Here is a 21,882-nt window from a genome sequence, read left to right as displayed (position 1 = left end):
GTCATCTTATCTTTTCCTGCAGCAGCAGCTTTCCTCTCTGTTGGATAGTGTTAATAGGCTCCGGTTGGTTGACATGATTAAAGCTCAATTGATTAATTAATTAACCAATCAGTCAATCACAAGAAAATGAATCTACAGGAGGTGATTTTTCACACATAATTGTTAACATGAATATGTAATCATATTGTCCTTATCTCCTGACATGTTACACATCAAAGTAGTGGAGAGACAAAAATGCAAATTAATATGTTGTTACTGATGAAAATTGTTATGTTTTGCAAAGAGGAACACATAATCTACAATCATTATATGAGGTGAGAACATATTTCAGTGTTGTGTTAACAGACTGTTTTGATGCCCTCAAGTGGCCAAAATCAATTATTGGTGCTGAGGCCTGATTAAAGAATAAGAGAAATATGAAATGAATGATATTGTATTTCAAAATTGCTTTTTAAAAACGTATTTTACTTTTTTAAATTAGTTGGAAAATTGGGATTGAAGTGACAATCTTTAAAATTAAAAATTAAGCTAAACAGGTTAGTTATTGTTTTATTGATGAGTTTAAACCAAGCAGTAACATATAATTAGATAGAGGTCACATTATCTTATTCAACTGTTGACAAGGGATTCCCTCAAATGAAATCAGACTGAAGGCAGCGATGTGAAATCAATAAACCATATCAATATTTTCACTGCCGTTCTCAGTGTTATCATAATTTCCCACATGGTAAACAGAAATGAAATGGAGAATGATGGAAGGAAAAGAAAAAAAAAGAAAGACTTGGTTTCATCAAACCAAAGCTATGCTTATTGGCTTTCCACTGTGACCCCATTGGATCCGATGACACAGATAGTAGGGGGGAGTGGTGGGGGTAAGTGTGTTCATGGCTGATAAGGCGGATGGCGAGGCTGGATCTGAGATACTGGCAGAAACACTTATCTGGATACTCAGAGAGAGTGCTCTGCCAAGACGGAGCCCTATCACACTCACAGAACCGCCGGAGTGATTTGGAGCCAGAGTTGACATGTCTGACTGATACTGCACCAAAAAAGTCTGTTTCCTCAACCAAAACCAATTTCCCACTTTGACACCAAGATATGGTGAAAACAAATGTTGAGCAAACAGCAGTGCTCATTGGGTCAGTTGTGGAGCAGACAGTCCCATCTTTCACACTATTTTTTTTGTTTTTTCTGTTTTGACTTGCACCACGCCACGAGACCCATCAATATTCTTTATGGCTCTTCCCTCGTGGGGCCCTCCCTCTCCGCGCTGCTGTTTCTTACTGGGTCCAGATGGAGAGGTTAGATGCTAGTCATTGTTCACGAGGTTTTTAACATGCTGGGTACCGGTGGCCTACTGTTTATTAGCCTAACCCCTGTGTGGTGTGGAGGCTTGGCAGCCTTTACAGCACATCCACCTGCTGTTTTCTCCAGACACTTGTAAGTGCGTAGGCCTCCGTTCTGCCTATACTTCCTCTCTCTCCTCTGCATTTACACTGCAATTACTATAAAAAAAATTTTTTTAAATCGGACTGGTTCTGGGCTGCTGCTTATGTTGTAACACTACACAGAGGTATCGATGTTGACTTCTGGGAATTGTCTAAACTTACCATGTAACTAACACCTTCCCTCTCAGGTAAATGAGCTGCAAGGTGAGAACACGTTCCCCTGAGGATCTCCAAACAGCTTCGGCTGGCTTATTTTGCATGAACGCCACTTCTTGTGAACTTTTGTGCATGTAATAGCTACCAGTGTATTGTCTTAAGTGGTACCAACACTAGACTTGACACAAAGAAGTGTGAAACACTTGACCTACAGACTGGAACATACCAAAGAAAGACCCAGCAACCCAAATGACTACAGACAAGACAACACATCTGTAGAGGAGAGAGCCTTCCCTTTCTGTTCTGAAAGTCCTATGGGACTGAAATGATATGCAGTCGTGGAGGGAGATTTTTCTTTTATAAAATCCCAAGTATGCTAAATAAACACAGGGTTTCCAAGGGCTTTTGAAAAAAAAAAAAGACTGCACATGTCAGCGCTACACCGGAGGTTTATGGGTAACTTCCATTCAAACAAGCTGGAAAGGTTTTTTCTCTCCACTACAAATGGAAGCATGCATGTTGGCTGTGATACCCAGACATCTGTTTGTCCTTGTCTGTGATGAAAGTCTGAAGCGTGTTCCCTGTCCAAATTGGGAGTGCCTTCCATTCACACACTTGTATGAGCCTAATGACCCGAATCCCCAGGGTCGGCTCTTCATTGGCTTACCCCGTTTTTTTTTGTTTTTTTTTACTATTTTCCCCAATTTAAATTGTCTACCCCGCTCAAAAGGACCCCCATCATGTTCCCAGAACATTGTAGCCCATGCATTCCAATATGCAAAGTCACTGGTGGTGGTAAAGTGTTAACATCAAGTATCCAGTCCACCACATGTGTTTGTCCACTGGCTGCCCCAACGGAGGGCAGGGCAATACAAAGGCATTTCACATCCCACAGCTCCAAGACTTCTACTCCTTTCCCCATTACACATTAGCATCGGAGGAGCATTAAAAACCATCTGGGATGCTTAAAAGACTGGATTTCCTTGAGGGGTGAGGGGGGGGTCTTTGTTCTGTGGTGATGGCTAAGCTGACTGGGAGAGGAGAGGGGGGGGGGGGGGGGGGGGGGGCGGGCTGGGGAAACAGGAAAAAGGCTGTGGTGAGGAAAACACACTCAGTGATGCAAAGTCTGAGTCTTACAAACATTTCTTTAAACACACAAGGAGTGGTCAGAAGAAAGCACACTACTCTGTGATACAAGCCTTCAAGTTCAAAATCAGGATTTGCTAATTGGTTGAACTGTAAGATGAAATAGAATTTAATTCAAAAACTATAAAAGCCTATCCTATTGTAAAATAAATCATATTCCATTCAGTGTCACAGTTATTACTGCACAGGCAGTACACTTCTCAGCTTTAGGATTAATACAAACATTATAAGCTTAATGTTTGCATGCTAATATTAATGGGTATAATATTTATGGGTATAACTTTACTTGACGGCTATCTCTATAACGCATTATAACCATACTTATAATGAGTTATAATGCAGTTTTATAGCACTGTAACTATAGTTATAAACACTCATAACTGATCATAATGCTTTATAACAATAATCAGAACACACTATAAAGCATTTTATTATGACTTATAAGGTCAGGTATTATAATACAATATTATTGTTAGTAATTTGCTGACAATGCCCACATCGATAATACATTATAAATATAGTTATAATGTGTTATAATTGGCTTATAAACATGTATAACTATCATTATAAACACTCATAACTTATCATAAGACTTTATAACAATAAGCATAACACATTTTAGAGCATTTTATAATGGCTTAAGGTCAAGTATTATAATAGAGTTATAATTGCTCTATAATGTGTTATGTTATTATAAAGCCTTATGAGTGTTTATAATGATAGTTATACACATCTATAAGCCAATTATAACTATATTTATAATATATACTGTAATGCGTTACAGAGATAGGCGTCAAGTAAAGTGTTACCAAATTATGTATATTAATAGTGACTATTAACATTCACATTCAAATTAGCACCAATGAAAACCCAAAGCTAAGGTTAATGGGGATGCCAAGCTCAGCAGGTATCTGGTCATAAACCACACAAGTTGAGACATGAAAAAAGAACTGATGATGCCTGATAAAAAATTCCCAAAGAAAAATGAATCCGTCCTCTGAGGACCAAGAATGTGCATACAAAAATAGCTGAATATGCTTCAGGCGTATTTCTATTGGATTGGCTGTATCTTTTAGTATTTATATTCCATTTAAATGCTACACACTTCAGCAAAGGAACCAATCTTTAGTTCCCTTGCACTTGTATCATTTGATTTGCTGCAGTCATAAACCATGTGGACCACAGGTGGCCATGTGCACCATGCAGCACAGGCAGCCCAGGTGAAATGAGTCCACCCATCTGGTCAGATGTCAGTGAACACCACGAGTAGTGAGCGAGATATTTCAGTAACTATGTTGAAACTATAGCGAGACAAAAGGAAGGGCAGGGAGAGGAGCCGGCTACGGGAGCCCGGACTGGCCTGAATTAAAGATGACGTGCATTGAGTCCAACCAAAACACGTCTGCATCTCCCCCGAGTCTCGCCCAGCGTGGGTCATCATGAATACCCACAATTATTGTTTGCTTTCAATCACCAGTGAAGGAGCTAAGTGGGGTTAAAGACAGTCACCCTCTCAGGGAGCTTTGTAGGGCACGCAGCAGCGTTGGGAGCTAACAGCTGTCCAAACAAAGGCCCGTTTCCCACTCATCTTTATGCCGAGTGTCACTATCAGCGGCCACTCGTATCCGCAGCCTAAGCATCATGAAATGTTAATGCGCCCCAAGCCCGCGATTGCCACCTACGATCAGATAAGCGCGCCTGTCATGCAGAGAGGTAGTCATCATCGGAGCGGAAAGCCGATGTGTAAAAAAAAACAGAAAAAAAAACGCTTGTGGAAAAATAAACTCCCAAATGAAACAGAATCCTTCAGATGGCTGCGAGGAGTCTGAAGTTACATCTGCTGAAACACGGCCAAGCTGCCTCATTGTGTCTGTTTCTCTCCTCCATCGTACACAAATACCATCCAGCAGACGCTGCCTTGGTATCCTGTGGGTCACCTCTATCACAGCCCACATCATGTCTCCATATACTTCCCTCTCTCCTTGGTGACTCACCCATTTTTCCTCTCTCCCTCCCCTTCCTCTAACCCACTCACTCTGAGATGAAGAGCTACCACGATGACCATACAAGTTTCTTCCAACAGGTATACATCTGAATTTCTTCAGAATTCTTATTCGCTTTCAGCTGTCCGGATTCCAGATGCGTTTCAGACATAGTTTTGTTCACTTCACAGGAACAGCGCAGGTATTCTCTCACACAGAGAGATCCATATCTTCATATTCACTCTTTAAAAAGCAGATAAAAATACATCTTAACTTTTCTTGAATTTCCCGCTGTATCCATATCCCACATCCCTACCCTGTCTTTTTTTATGATTTCAATCTATGAATTTTTTGTACCTTCTTTCCATTGTCTCTTCTCTATCTCCTCATTTTTGCTCATTTTGCTGTAACGTTGATTATGTATGCACTTTATCTCCTTTTTTTGTTCTCTATGTTTATTTGTTAGCCATAGAAATTTGTATTATTGTAATTAGTGACAGGGGTGGAACTTATGCACAAGCCAATCGGCTTTGTTCCCTCCTTGCACCATCGAATATAGATGTGTGCTAAATAAATAAACCTAGAAAACCCTAAAATGCTGCTGCTCCAGCCTTACTTGGTCTGGTATGACGACCGCCAGCTTAAGGCGGCTACTGTTCGCTACTGTTGGCAAACTTTAGACAAACATGACTGTGTAAGTGATACACCTGACTACCTGAGGGAACCAGAGACTCTCTGCCTCAGTAGCCTATGACTCATCTCTACACTATATTTTAACACTCTTCCTGTAATTGATATTTGTGACCACAGAGGCTGCTGTTTACTTAGGCTTTCTTTAACTGCTGAAAACTTTCAAGCTTAAATCAAACAAAATCTTGTACAGTGAAAAAGTAGCAGTAATCCAGAACTAATGTTTTTGCTTTCAGTGATTATTGGTCCCATCAAACATCTTCTTCAGATTTTCTGTTTGTCTTCCTTTAATCTCCCCACGGGACGCAACTGACAAACAAATGAAGATGACCTGGAGATAGGAAGCTGGGCTGCACATGGAGATCAATAGTCTGCGACTGTGTGTGTGTGTGTGTGTGTGTGTGTGTGTGTGTGTGCCCGTGCACGTGTGTCAGTAAGGCTGCCAGTTTACAGCCCAAAGTGTGTATATGCTTGAGATCTGGGAGAGGAACCAACCAGCAGCATCTAATGCAGAGCAGCTGTCTGTCTCCTGGGTTACACAAGCCTACTGTCTGCTGGCAACCATAAAGTGTACAGCTGGACCCAGTCCGGCGAGCAATACACACACACACACACGCACATTAACCCTACCCATCTTCTCCTCTGCCAGTCCATCAGACCACAACGCAGCATCGTCCCTAACACAGGCAGAATAATGCAGCAGATCATCACAGACTTCCCTCTCTGGAGACATTACTCTTTTTTTAACTGCTCTGGTAATAAATGGAAAATAGCCAGCAAGAGGGAAAAAAAAAAAAACTTCTTTCACAGTAAAACATAATTGGCACCCAGGTGCACGCAGTAAAGAGCAAAATTAAGACAGTCTCTGAAGTCCTCACTTGTAAAACATGGGGATGAATTACAGAAGCTGCTTTTGTAACTAATGGCACCCATACTCTTGGGTGAGAATATACCATCCAGCATGGTCACTATAGATACAGCTCATTCACCATGAAACACAGCAGTTTCAGTAATACAGTGTGGATTATCAAGGGAAATGACACATTTTAAGAATTAGGTTAATACTGTCAAAAAACATTTTTCATTATCATTTTGTAAACTCAACATATGATATGATGGAATAAAAAATTGTTACAGCCTTATGCATATTTGATCAAAAAAAAAAAAAAAGACAAAAACATTAAATAATTCCTCCAGAAAGTTGTAACAATAACTTATATAAAAGTGTGAAACGTGGCTGAAGTTATAAATGTGTCAAGCTCTGTGGTTCAGTCATCCTAATTAGGTAAAGCAATCAGCCCATTCATTCTGCTCCAATTCAAACACATCCATTCCATGCAGGTAAAAAATAAAATAAAATGAAATAAAAAAAAAGGTGACTTACCTCACACACAATGTTCACAAGCCTCTCCACTGATGAGAAAATGTGAGCAGGAGCAGTGGTGAAGGGAGTCTTATCAGCCAGCCCTGGCAAATGTTCTCACCAGTCTGTATCTCTCAGAGTGCTGACAGCTCTGTCATCTTCCCTCTCCTCTCTGTTCTCTTAGAGTGTTTACTCGAGTCTACCTAGAGAGCCGGCTGATGTGCAGCCAGTGAGGAGAGAGAGAGAGAGAGAGAGAGAGAGAGAGAGAGAGAGAGGATGACGGTGAGAGAGGAAGACAGAGAGCGGCAGAGAGAGAGGAAGAGAGTGAGTGAAGGGGAGAATTCCCTTTCTCTTAAACAGTAGACCCTCTGCGGTCAGACTCCACTCCCACTTACTGCTCTCTTAAATGCCCCCCACCCATTCACCCTCTCCACAGCATTGTGACTGAAAGCGAAGGAGCTGAAACAGGACGCCTCAAGGCTGAAACGAGAGAGAGAGAGAGAGAGAGAGAGAGAGAGAGAGAGAACTGAGAGAAAGACATGGGGTGGGGGGTTGGGGGTGGACCATTAGCCGCAAATTGCTGTAGCCAAGCCAATGGAAAGCAAGAGATTAGTTAGATAGATAGATAGATAGATAGATAGATAGATAGATAGATAGATAGATAGATAGATAGATAGATAGATAGATAGATAGATAGATAGATAGATAGATAGATAGATAGATAGATAGATAGATAGATAGATAGATAGATTACAGCACAGGCAAACTTTGTCATGTTCTTTTAATGGTTTGATATTGTATTGTTTAAAGGTGGATGTCCATAAGGTCTAGGTTCAATATTTATATCCTATCCATCTCTTGCATCCTGATTTGGAAAGTGGATTTCCTTGAATAAAAACTTTGATAAGTAGCCTACAAAGGGACGGGGACAACTGTTGACAAAATAGGAACTGGTATTTGAGTTGGAAATTTCATACTGATGTCATTCATGCCACTGACCCCAGTCATCGTGTCAGCGTCTGAAACCCAACAACTTCAATTGACGTGATTGATGCTTCTTGTGTTACCGGAACAGCTTTGGAATAAAAGCCTCTCTGCCACTGACTCATCCATTCAACCAGCTCATGCTGCGACCGCCGAGTGGAAACGCGACGCGACGCCCCGCAGGATCAAACAGATGTGTCGGTGTATAAACCAGTCTCTTGATTAAGAGTTTCAAATGCAACGCCGGGCGCAATTACCGGCTGTTCTGCGGTCAAGAATTGGATGTAAACAGGCAGAACTTATTCCAACAAACACAAGGGAAGAGATCAGGAGGATGCTGCACCACACAGACACACTATCCAGCCCTCACTCTGAAGAAGAAGAAGAAGAAGAAACGGTAGCGGCTTCAAAGAGGGCGGAGATGTGCATCAAAAGATCCACCATCCATGAGAGCCAGTGTGGAGGATGGCCTGACACTCATTAAAGGAGAATTCCGATCATTTTTGACCCTTAAATCATTGTCCTGATGGTCACCCAGTGTTGGGGGGAGAAAAAAACGCGACTAATATTGATGCAGGCAAACCGGAGTTACACCATGGCTAGACGACGCTAGGGATAGCCACAACGCTAACCTATGGGGGCAATGTTTTCAACCACAACAAACACTCAAAAAACAACCAATTATCTATGGTACATGACTGGAATCCTTATGACACACCACTGAACTCATATAGTGTACAGTATAAACAGTGTAAACTTTGTGTTTTTGCATGTAATCACTCACCTCAACTCTGAAACATCCTGGAAAGACATTACTATCCCATCACAGAGTGCCTGCTCTCCCCACCACAGAAACAAACACTTTTTCCTTGTTGTGATGATTTCTTTACAAGAATAAACGGTCGGAGATATTTTGGACATTACCACTGCACTGTTTGACCATTTATTTTTGTAAAGAAATCATTACAACAAGGAGTTTGTTTCTGTGGTGGGGAGAGCAGACGCTCTGTGATTGTTTAGTAATGTCTTTCCAGGATGTTTCAGAGTTCGGCTGTCTGAGGTGAGTGGCTACATGCAAAAACACAAAGAAATACTGTTTATACTGTACACTATATGAGTTCAGAGGTGTGTCATAAGGATTCCAGGCATGTACCATAGATATTTGATTGTTTGTTGTGGTTGAAAGAATTGCCCCCATAGGTTAGCGTTGTCGCTATCCCTAGCGCCGGGTAGCCATGGTGTAACTCCGGTTTGCCTGCATCAATTTTAGTCGTGTTTTTTGCTCCCCCCAACACTGGGTGACCATCAGGACAGATCAGAAATGACTGGAATTCTCCTTTAATTCAGAGTATGACCCCTCTGACTGATTGTACAGGGCTGTGCTCCATGGTGCTGGTGATGGTGGGGCAGGTGGGCCGGGTTTCCTTTCCTGCCTCAGGAAAAGTTGTCGAGGCAAACTATATGCTAACGATGCAAACAAGCCCTTCTGAAGCCGGGTAAATATATAGGTTTTCCCCGCCCTGATGTGAAACACCCATCGAGGACGACACGCTCTCCCAATGTCAAACGCCCCACATGTTGATAACGATTGGTGGTATGCGAGCGAACATCCAATGCCGAACACCAGTGGGGTGTGTATATGTGTGTGTGTGTGTGTGCCGAGTGTTTTGTCTAGGCTGAGTAGAGCTTTTCTCAGCGGGGGAAATGATCCTCATCTCGCTGCTGAGAGCCGGTAGCCAGTCAGGCAGAAAAGATCCTCTCTAATCCTATATACAGCACAATGGCACATATGTAGCACGGCTATCGGGTGATAAAAAGCAAATTCAATGACTCGAGGGGTCTTAAATTCATTTTCATCCGTGCTCCCCAGGGAGAGGGAGGAAATCTATAGAGTCCAAGGGAAAAGATCGTTTTTTTTTTCTTTCTTTTTTTTCCCTTTTTTTAATGACTTCTGGATGTAATGATATCATTTAGATGAGATGATGGGTTGAAAGCTTGGCTATGTATAGCACCTGTTTTAAATGACTGTAAATGTAGATTCCCTGCATCTCTCCATCTGTTCCTTTTCTCACCTTCCTGTCACACTCTCTCTCTCTCTTCACAGCCTCGCCAGGCTTCACGGGAGAATTGCTGTGGGAGTTCTCCACCTTCTTGTACGTGAAGGTGTACCTGTTCGCCGACTTTCAGAGCAAGTGAACTGAGCAGGTTTTGATTTCCCAGATGACGCCCCCCCCCCCAACCCACCCACCCCCTGCATGTGCATCCTCGCCTGTCATCCAATTTCTGCCTCTGTGGAGCCAGACATCTGCTTGAGGGAGATTTTTTTTTCTATTTCCATAAGAGCACAACAATGTTGAGTTTTATTGGCATGTCATTTAACATGTACAGAGACATAAAAATACAAAAGTAAGACAAGACTTTGACTGCCTGCATTGAGCCATGTTGCATAAGGCTTGAAAAGTCGAGAGCTTGCAGATCGACAGGCTGTTGAGAATGAATTTCCATGTAACAAACTGTTTAAAATTAAATGTATAAGCTTGGTAACACTTTATTTGATGCCTATACGCATTATAACCATACTTATAATGAGTTATAATGCAGATACAACGCTTTATAACAATAATCAAAACACACTATAAAGCATTTTATCAGGACTTATAAGGTCAGGTATTATAATACGTTATAAATGTTAGTAACTCAATGACAATGCTTTCAATCATTATAAACACTCATAAATGATCATAATGCTTTATAATCATAACACATTATAGAGCATTATAACTCTATTATATTACTTGACCTTATAAGCCATTATAAAATGCTATATGATGTGTTATGCTTATTGTTATGAAGCCTTATGATAATGTATGAGTGTTTGATAGTTATACACGTTTATAAGACAATTATAACACATTATAAGTATATTTATAATGTATTATCGATGTGGGCGTTAACGATTATAATGTATTATAATACCTGACCTTATAAGTCATGATAAAATGCTTTATAGTGTGTTATGATTATTATTATAAAGCATTATGATCATTTATGAGTGTTATAACTATAGTTATACAGTGATATAACTGCATTATAACTCATAAGTATGGTTATAATGTGTTATAGAGATAGGCGTCAAATAAAGTGTTACCCTATAAGCTCTAACATGCAGTTAAATCAGTTATAAGTCAGTACACACACAGTAACTCATATTCAGAGTCTGTTAGCCACTGTTGGAAAGCTCACTCTACAGGCAGGGAGGGGAGAAGTGAGGCAAAGGTTTCCTTGGAGCTTATAGTAAGGTCTTCTTGCCGCTGTATAATTGATCATATCTAACCTGAAGGAAAAAGAAGGGACTCTGTGGGAAGTGAGACTCGTTCCGTCAATGACAGTGAGACCTAATTATACTAAGGAGCCCCTGCAGCCATGGAGCATGTCAAAGAGGGCAGCAATAAGGCAGCCGATGGGGAAGACACACCACCCACTACGGGATGTGTGCGTGTGTGTGTGTGTGAGGTTGTGGGTGACCTGGAAAGACCTGTTTACCTCATTAAAAATGAATCACAAGGTAATAAGGGACCCCACTCCCATTCCTCCCCTCCCTCCCGATGTCTGTCCTTCATCCATAATGCAGCAGCAAGGTGGGACAGTGTGGGTTAAATCCTCAGGGAGGGTCACTTTAACAGAGAACCCAGTCCACCTCCTCCCCTCCAAGACTTTTTGAAGCCCCCCTGCCTCGGTAATGCAATAATGAGACAATAACACAGTGATGGGAAGAATAATATTGGCGATGAGCACCGAGGTAAGGAGTCCAAGTAGCAGCAGCCATCAGCGATAAGCCTTCGACCACAGTAAGTTAAACAAAGGAGAAACAGCCTATTAGCGGTGATCCATAATTCATAACCCAGGGAGTACACGGGCCCCAAGATAGCTTTCATGAGACACAGAGAAACCAAGTGTTTCTGTTTCACTTTTCCGCAGCTGTTTATATGGGATGGATGTTTGCAACCTATTTATAAAAGACTTCCTCAAATCCGTGAGGGATGATGTTGTAGAGGGAGAAACAGCTCTGAGATCTGAATGTTACCTGGTGAGGAGCGGTCCAGCAGTCTGTCAACTACACTTGTTTTCTTTCCCGCAAAGAGTTGAAATGCGAGATGAAACTGCAGCTGTCTACAGTGAAGCTGTAATGAACCCAGTGAACAGTTTACCTGACTGTTGAAAAAAAAGAATTATTGCCTTAATCCAACTATAACTGTCCAACTGAAGTGCATGTAAATGTGTTAGAGGTAAATGGTCAATGGGCTTGCACTTATATAGCACTTTTCTAGTCAAAGTGCTTTACACTGTTTTTGTCACATTGACCCCACACACATTCATAGAGCTCTGTTCGTAGACAGGCTTTTTTGGGGGCTAATCATTCACACATCTGATGATACATCGGAGGGTAAGTGTGGGTTCAGTGTCTTGCCCAAGGAAACCAGTTTTCTTCTGCATGTATACACCTTAAAGCCCCAGTATGTAACTTATTTGGCTTTTTATTAGCAAAAATCAAATATTGCTTTCATAAATACGTATTTCACTGAAGTCGAATCACACCCGCATACAAATGAAGTGTGAGGAAGGACGGAGGCACTGATGTTGCATTCAGGTGCAGTCAGGCAGACGGCCGTCGGCAAACCAACCGGATGTCATTTTACTCCACCAGAAAAAGATGGTAAAACATGGGTCAGGTAAACAACACGACATCACCATGACAACATATTGTCACGCCTGTATTGTTTTGCCTCGTGCTGGCGGACCACTTGTTTACATAGACGCTTGTTTATCCTGTTACATGCAGCATCTGTTGTCTGTCTGACATCTGCCCGATTTCACGTGAATGCAACATCAAGAATACGTTCTGATATGCAACCGCACCGCTAGATGGGGGGTATTCCTACATATTATACCTTTAATCGGAATGAAACTGGACAATGCATATGTGCATGCCTCACAACAGTAGAGACAGTACAGTGCAACGAGCAAAAAGATGTGTTTTATTAACAAAAAGGAAGCCCAAGGTCCGACCCCGCTCATTTGTATATATTTTCAGCCAGAACCGGCTCAGACCATTGCGTCCGGTCGGGAATTTAGTTGAGAACTGAAGATATTTATATCCAGTTACTAACTCGGAGAGAGAAAAGTCAACAGAGAGGGGTCCGTATTACGTAACCCGCTGAAATGACGCTATCACCACCTGTGTTGAGGAGGCAGACACTGTCAGTTATTCCATTTTCCCATGTAAAGGACAGAATTCCGACGAGACGCTGAAATCGAGCTATGAGTATAGCTCCACTTAGCTGTACATGTAAACTTACTGACTGTGATCATCAGTACATCAGACACTAGAAAACCTAGTTGGGAATAGCTTTTAGCAGATATTTCCCTCAGGAGTGGGTGGAGACCAAAACAGAGCTAATTAGTCCATTAGTTCACTTGCTTCCGAACTAAATGCAATGTTTACGTTTTTATGTTTTGTGCAGTTTACTTTCACATTGCACTTTTTGTATGTGGACCAGAATTTGAAAACAAAACTACATGTACACTGAGGCCCTTCAATCATTGGTCAAAAACGTCTAAGGCAGGAAAGCAGGGAGCGAGGAAGTAAACACTTATGGAGAGCTTGGACACTGCAGTCTGTGTTCTGATCTGGTTTATATACCTTCAGACATTCACAGGACATTTTGAGCATTAATACGTCAAATGTCGGTTTTATGATGCTGCTCTCACAATCCTACAACAAAGACGAGCTGCTACAAGACGGCTGCAGAGGAGAGAGCGTGTTCTCATGCGCGCAGTATGCTCATGGGTCGGATCAAGGTCATGCTGCTTTCAGACCTCAAATGAACCGTACCAGGGCTTGTCTGGTACAGCACCGAGAGCTGGGTCTTGGTCCGCTTTGTTTGGTCCACACCAGAGTTTGATTGTTGTGTTCACACCTGGCCAAATAGCTGCAGCAAAGGACGAATTTGAGTTTGTTTCAAGCGAACTACACAAGGCAGGTGTGAAAACGCCTTTGTGACTGTTTAGAAATGTTCATGTCCAAGCTGAAGAATTTCAATACAATACTGTTTTACAGCTGTTAATGAGTGTTTTATTTCCCCTCACTTTAGGCGAAGCTCGCCTAAGAATGTCTGCACAGTTCTGTTGTCTTGCAAGACAGACAGACATAAAATTTGTTGCTGTTTTTTTGTCTGATTCTCAGACATAAACCAAATGAACGCCTTTTAAAATGACACGGCAGAACAACAGACAGTTACAGAGACAACAGAATATCTGCGTCTGTGCTGGAGTCTCACTCTCTGTGCTGTTACAGACCACACACAGTCACAACTGCTGCAGCCATCAGTATAAATGGCCAGTAAATGTTGTCAACACGGTGTCAGGACCTTGTATCTGTGCTGTGGTCCCTGACCTCTGACCCTATAACTATTCTCCACCCAGCGTTTTGTTGCTACAGTTGGCACCTTGTTCCCTCTGGCTGCCACCTACATTCACCAGCTGCCTCTCTCATCCAGTCCAGTCTCTATCTATCCAAGCCAACGGTGCTCATATGATACTCTTTGGATCTGTGTCACATTCATGTACTATTAAGATAGCACAATATAAGCAACAGAATGTGGACTGTAACAATAGACCTAACACAAACCACTTAGATATCCCACACTGGCCTCGTCTTTGTTATTTGTTATAATAACCAGCATCTTTAACCACCACACTCCCATGAATAAACAGATGTCTAATGAGTAAACCATATCGCCTCCACTATCTGTCCACAAAACACTCTAAACTGTAGATTAAATGAGAATTATTCTGCCCTACAAAGGCAAAGTGCAGTATCTGGATTTTTTCAATGTTTTTGACCAATCAAAAGTGTGGCATATTCTCTTCAATCTAGTAGAATTTGATATTGGTACTGCTAACATTTCCAGAGTTATTGGGCTTTTTATTTTACTGTCCATCCAAAAAAAGCAATGTGAAACCAAGGCAAAGTGCAGTATCTGCAAAGAGAACTGTACTCCCTTACTCTATAATTCCATTGGAGTAAAACCAAGGCAAAGTGCAGTATCTGTAGCTAATACCAAGCCAAAGTGCAGTATCTGCACCAAAACCAAGGCAACAGTGCAGTATCTGCCATAAAATAATCAAAATTGGTCAGAAAGACAAAATACAAAATACATGTAATTCAGTCCACTTTTATCTAATCAATTATAGACTTGGTAGTTATACATGTAATTCTGTCCACCTTTATCTAATCAATTATAGACGTGGTAGTTATTCATAATTTGATGCTTAAACCTGACAATGAAAAACACAAAAAGCTGTTTTTCTCAGTTTAGCATTTTTACAGATACTGAACTTTGCCTTTGTAGGTCAGTATTACCCAGGACCTAACCTTTTTGGATGTTGGGGCCGTTAAAAGTGAAGATAGCTGCCCTGTCCTGTGTTTCTTGCATTCAAGCAGCAAACAGTGGAATGTGTCTAGTAAGAGCTGGAGGACCTCCTGGGTGAAATGACCCCTTGGGATGTGACCTCACCTCACAGAGGAGTGACAGGGAGAAAGCCACACCACACAAACTCACTGAGACGCCTAAAGTGAGCCCAGGTTACAGGGCTCTTAGCTTCCGACTCCTTTGTCCTCCCGCGGGGTCAGACGCGAGGACGAGAGAACTCAGAAGTGAAGCCAAAGAAAGTTGACACACTGTGTTGAAGCTGTTCCTCTGTCACATGGTTTTCTATTGTTATTTTATCAAAATTAAAATGCTTATTTAATGCAAATGTTTGCAGTAAACAAGACAATAAGAACACTCTTGTAATGTTAAACACAATTTAGCACAACACAATTTAAGCAAGTGAAAATGAATATGAGCCTGACCTTTGACCCTTTTGACATTTGAACGTCTAATCATTTTGTCTTTGGGTCCCAGTGGACAGTGCAAAATGTGAAGGGATTTTCTTACATGTTTCTTATATATCTTATCCACATGAATGGGACAGATGGACAGATGATTGATGGATGGATGGATGGATGGATGGTTGGTTGGTTGGTTAGGTGTCACTATAGGATGACATCTTTGGGTGGGCATTTGGCATATTTGGGTGGGCAACAACAAAAATGTTGGGGAGGGTCTTTAAAGAAACATGGAGCTTGTAAAACGTGCAAACTTATACAACTTATAAGAACCAGAGAAAAGAAGGAACAAAAATCAAAACTATTAACAGTTTTAACTGGATTGCTGACAGCAGCTACGAACAGGTCTTGCAATTCACTAAACCATGTCTGTACCGCATGTGTGGAAAAAGTGCGGTGGTTTGGCGATAATGAAAAGGAGGAGCACTGACTAAGTACACTCACAGCTTCAAAATGAAGGTGAGATGAAGCAGATGATTCCTAAACACACCTCTGATGGATGGATGGATGGATGGATGGATGGATGGATGGATGGATGGATGGATGGATGGATGGATGGATGGATGGATGGATGGATGGATGGATGGAAGAATGGGTATGGTGTGAGCACAATCTGAGAACAATGACATTTGATTCAGAGTAGGAAGGCGCAGGAATCCACCACTGAAACCAGTTATGAAGCAGTTTGATTATAAAACATAAAGAGTGGTGCTGATGAGCAGGATGAGCCGTCGCTGGTGCGGAAAGAAAATAGATTTGACTGGTTTGTGAAACAGCTTATTATTTCACTCATGAGTTTGTAATTTCCTGTGGGCACAATTCAGACACTTGTCATGCTTGACTACATTGGAAATTAATATTGTACACTGCAAATGGGTGAGTTTCCATTCATATTACTTTGATATAAAGCAGGGCATTGTGCCCCATGAAAACAGCTACACCACGGTGTTATTTCTTTTTTTGTTGCTGGCTGTGTTTACTTTGATGCCAACATCATTTTGTATCAGCGGGCTTTGTCTTCAGGAGATAATGGGCATCGCCTTCTAAAATCTCACGTTTTGTGCCGAGGATTGTGCGCGGCTCATTTCCGTGCGGAACACATATCAGCCCACACCATGGAATTTTTTTTTTTTTTTGTAATAATATGTAACAGCATGGATGCATGCTGACACTTGGTCCTTATCTCTGCTATTTTAAGCTGTGCAAAGGAGCCCCTATAGAACAGTATGGCAGATCCCACCCGTTGCCTCCTAGCTGAACCCAAGCTCCACATCAAACAGGTGGAGACAGATAAACAGCTACTGTATGTCAGACTTTATTGCTTTGTAGATTAACGTGTCGGGAAGTTCAGAGTATTCCTACAAGCCTATAAAGCCTACAGTAATATAGCTTATGGTTTAAACATGATGTGATTTGTGCTGTAAACCATGACAGGAGCATAAGCTGCTGGATTCAACCTGACAACAAGGATCCAGAGCTGATATTTTACAATCACGAGCAAGTTGCACCGATGCAAAAAAAAAAAGAACAAATTTAAATTCCTGTGTCTTGTTTCCTCAGCATCCACAACACAGAGAGCTCGCACAGTCGTTACAGTTTAGACAGCACAAAGCAGCTGCGCCCATCTGATAATTAAGAGAAGACAGAGAGTAGGAGAACACAAGACATAGTTTACATTCGTTCTGACGTTTGACAACAGCAGCATCAAGAAATGTGCTGCAAACACGACCAAATATGGAAACACAACCACACACAGAAATGACTACACGTCTTACAGTAGTTGGAAAAATGAGTACATACATACAGATATTGGGTATGTGTTACACAATGTGAGGTAAATGCATATAGACCTACCATCAGACAATCGCATGCACTATAGTGTAAAATATAGGAGAAGCAATAGAGATGCATGGTTTAACACTGATATCATTACTTGTAAGATGTCAATGTGAGCAACATTAGGTTGTCACGTATAGTATCAACACTAATTATGGCAAAATGTAGTAACTAATTGCTACATTCAACTCTATCCAGAGGAATGGATTAAGGTTGACCAACTCCATGTGAGCAACCAGTAACATGTCATCCAGCTCACGTTAACCTTGGTGGATGTTACTGACTGAAATATATTTTTTTGAAATACAAAGTTCAGGTTCAGGTTCAGGTTACTTTATTCATGCCCGGAGGCAGATTTGCTTTGCAGTGAGTTGTTCATCTATACATCCATCCATACATACACACAGACCTCAGGACACATGCAACGCCATACAGCATAATGAACCAACCACCTTTAACCATGCGAAAAAGTGCTCTAGGCTCCACCAATAAAAGACTAAATAGATAAAAGCACAGTATAAAAGTGATACAGCGATCAATAAAAACTCTAAATTCATTCGAATGGAGTACGAATAAACCTGGGTTGAAGGGGAACTATGCAAGTCCAGTCTCTTTTCCTCTGTTTTGCTAACCCTCCTCCCGGGCATGTGCATTTGTTTACAACAAAGCCGGTGAGAAATCAATCCATGGAGCGGTGGATAATGTTATTCATCATATATTACTGTATGTTACGATGTGTATATTTGTGTAGTCTTATCAGTCACAAACAAGAGATTACGGTTGGCTTGCGTTTGTGTAGACGAGACGAGAGCTGGGACAGACCGGGTCAGAGGCTCTGATCTTATTAGGTTGGTTTTCAGCCAAGAGATGCTATGTGGAAGGCAGAGAGCCTCCATTCTCCCTGGAACTAGTTACAAGTCATTGATTTAACCATCACCATTACTCCAAATCTGTTTAATTAAAAATGTTGAGGTAAAAATCAAGCATGTAGTTGCTCTTTAAAAAGTAAAATGCATTCATAAACCTGGATGATTAAATAATAATATGCACAATCAGTCAGTGTATGCAGCTACTGCTTGTTCAGTTCAATAACAGCAGCAGGAACAAAGCTGTTTCTGTCAAGTTTTGTCTTCTATGGAACTTGCAATGCAAGGGAAGGGAGTTATCGTTGAAAATGGAAGAAGTTATCCTCTGTAACTGGTATGCTGGTAGAAACTCAGACTTACCAATCAGTGGAGAGGACCATTTAACTATCTGGTTCAAGGCATTTCTATGCTTTGAGGACGTGTGACCAAACCATGACACCAAAGAAAAAGATAAAACAGATTCAATAAAAGTTCACAACTCTTATCAGTGTAAAAGTAAGGCTGCTGCCTCCCACTATTGCTGTAATATATGCTTGTATTTTATATGTATGTATTCTGTTCTATGTTGGCCAGTCTGGTAAAAATAGACCAGATAGCAACAGTATAGGGGGAAAAGAAGCCGGTATGAGACTCGTAGAGAACATTGATGTGGTTGACACATGATGATTATTACTGTGGGCATGACGCTAAACTACCTGTCCCTCTCAGACATGCTGCTCCGCAGGTGTTTTCTCTGTTGTGTGGATTGAATTGAATTGAGGTAACATTAGATGTCATTATAGTGTCTGGGAGAGGAAGACTCGTCCGTCACCCACATGGTGCACTTTTGTTCTGTTGTACAAGCCAACACAGGATCCCTTCTTGACACACACATTTAGGTTTAGTTTGGTGTCAAGAGCACAACAATGTACGAAGTCTTTATTTGGAGAAGGTTTCTTACTATTATGACTCTTTCCATCACAGTGGTGGAGATCAGTTTCTATGAAAAGGTGCTTCTGAGCCTCTGCAGGTATCCTCACCATGGACGTGTATGTGTGTGTGGAGGAGAACTGGATACTGTGTTCAAAGTGAGTGCTCCATTCATCTCTATCACTTGGTACACGCTCCATTACAAAGCCATGCTTCTGCAGGCTTTCTCATGTTTCTGTATTGTTGGAGCCATAGGACACAGGAGACCTTCTCCTGCCAAGTTGACTGACTTCCTGAAGGTAGAAGAAAAATGTCTCTCTCTAGGCCTACGGCAGTGCAGGGTTGGACATTAGCAAAGCAAAACGTAGTATTAGGACTGTGCCTAAGTCAATTTGTCAAGTTATGTACTTTCTTTGAAACTATGACTTTTACTCTACTGCTCTTAAAAGACAGATATTGTACTTTTGTCTCATTACATTTTTTTTTGCTTGGAAGCAGAACTTTTAATCAGTGAATTAATTTTCATTTTGAGAAGCATGATCAACCATCCATTGTGTTCTTCACAGGAGAAAAACCAATCAGAGCCAACACCTCTGCTGTCAGTAATGTTTGAACCTGTCAGTGTCATGATGCTGTAAGATAAGGATGACCTTGTTCACACTGCCACTCCAAAGATGGACTGTCAGTTAGTGAGATCAGACTCTGATGAGATTTGCAAAAAAATGGATTTGGGCTCCAATATGAACAAGGCCGATGAGGCAGATAATATGATGATCTGATCTGAGGTCAGTGTTTGATGCACTGGAAATAAATAAAGATTCTTCAGTATTGCATGTCTTCACCACAACTTTGTGACATAATTGACTTGTCAGCGCTATTTGGCTGTGTTGTAGCCTATGTGTTAAAGTATGTTTCTATGTCTCTGTTCTTGTAATGATTTGCTCTGGCGTCATGGTTTTGTAGTTTCTGGTCCGTGTTTTTGGCACAATTGTTGTGCTGCGTATGTTGGGAGATGAAAGGTGTTGATGTTTTCTTTATTCAACTGTGTTTCATGTATTTGAAGCACATTTCTGTATTTGATTGTGCCGTTTGTATTTTGCCTCAGTGCATGTGTTTTCCTTGGGTTACGATGAATTGGTCGCCCAGTGCCGCCATAGTTACGCTGTAAGTTAAAGAAATGTAAAGATTGCACACAATAATGAGGACACCCTCGGAGACAGAGGCTATGTAGCCGGAGCTAAAGGGCTCCCTGTCAGAGTGCAGCTCCATTCAAGCCAGCATCTCTTTATGGTCGCCTTCCCCAGTCTGTCTGGGCAAAGGGTTCAGGCCTGTGTCTCTTCCTCTTTTGTCTACTCTCCTGGGGGACATGAATGGGAGGTTGGGGCCCGAACAAAAGGCAGATCATGGTTCTCTTGGGGGGGACAAATGAGCTTAGTTTGGGTAATGGCAGCCAAAGGAAAAGGAGGTCTGGAGAAGTATTGAAGCTCACCTAGGACCGGAACGGGAGGGGAGATGAGTTCTCCAGGATGAACAGCTGAGATCCTCCTTCCCACACTTGCACATGCTCCATCACAGTCTGACAACAACAGGAGCGCACTGTGTTACGGGGCGGAGGACGGGAGCGAAGGGAGGGCATGGGGCGGTGAAAGGAAGGGAAACACCAGCTGATTGCATGTTTCTCCATGGCAACTGCGCCGCAGCCCTAATAAAAAAAGGAGGGTGAACTACGACCGCTGGTGATCATCACAACAAAATCATCACTTTGGTAACACTTTATTTGATGCCTATCTTTATAACGCATTATAACCATACTTATGAGTTTTAATGCAGTTATAGCACTGTGTAACTACAGTTATAAACACTCAAATGATCATAATGCTTTATAACAATAATCAAAACACACTATAAAGCATTTTATCATGACGTATAATTGTTGTAACTCGCTGACAATGCCCACATCGATAATGCATTATAAATATAGTTATAATGTGTTATAATTGGCTTATAAACGTGTATAACTATCATTATAAACACTCATAATTATCATAAGGCTTTATAACAATAAGCATAACACATTATAGAGCATTATAACTCTATTATAATACTTGACCTTATAAGCCATTATAAAATGCTCTATGATGTGCTTATTGTTATAAAGCCTTATGATAATTTATGAGTGTTTATAATGATAGTTATACACGTTTATATGCCAATTATAACACATTATAACTATATTTATAATGCATTATCGATGTTGGCATTGTCAGCGAGTTACTAACAACCATAACCTATTATAATACCTGACCTTATAAGCCATGATAAAATGCTTTGTAGTGTGTTTTAATTATTGTTATAAAGTATGATGATCATTTGAGTGTTTGTAACTATAGTTATACAGTGCTATAACTGCATTATAACTCATTATAAGTATGGTTACAATGCGTTATAGAGATAGGCGTCAAATAAAGTGTTGCCATCACTTTTTATTTGTCGCCCGAATCGTATCATTATTCCCGCTTTGAAGCCATGCTATTATATACTAAGAGTTTCC

The 21,882-nt window shown here is 41.2% G+C and overlaps 1 protein-coding gene across 4 annotated transcripts in view; it reads right to left on the bottom strand.

The window, feature by feature from the left end:
• tncb (tenascin Cb) overlaps window positions 1–21,882 on the bottom strand; it is a 138,439-nt gene that overhangs the window by 67,538 nt on the left and 49,019 nt on the right. For 2 of the 4 annotated variants that reach the window (XM_085787625.1, XM_085787626.1), the window contains exon 1: window positions 6,807–7,232. The gene's annotated coding sequence lies outside the window, so the exon portion shown is untranslated. Of the gene's footprint in view, window positions 1–6,806; window positions 7,233–21,882 lie in introns of those variants that run through there. The other 2 variants (XM_085787627.1, XM_085787624.1) reach the window with 2 other exon arrangements.

The sequence above is a fragment of the Trachurus japonicus genome, chromosome 9 (assembly GCF_045865225.1).
Source record: "Trachurus japonicus isolate A0001 chromosome 9, Traja_1.0".
In the NCBI taxonomy this organism is placed as follows: Eukaryota; Metazoa; Chordata; class Actinopteri; order Carangiformes; family Carangidae; genus Trachurus; species Trachurus japonicus.
Note: the sequence above shows the minus strand (reverse complement) of the source record. Positions and strands in the feature narration are given on the sequence as shown.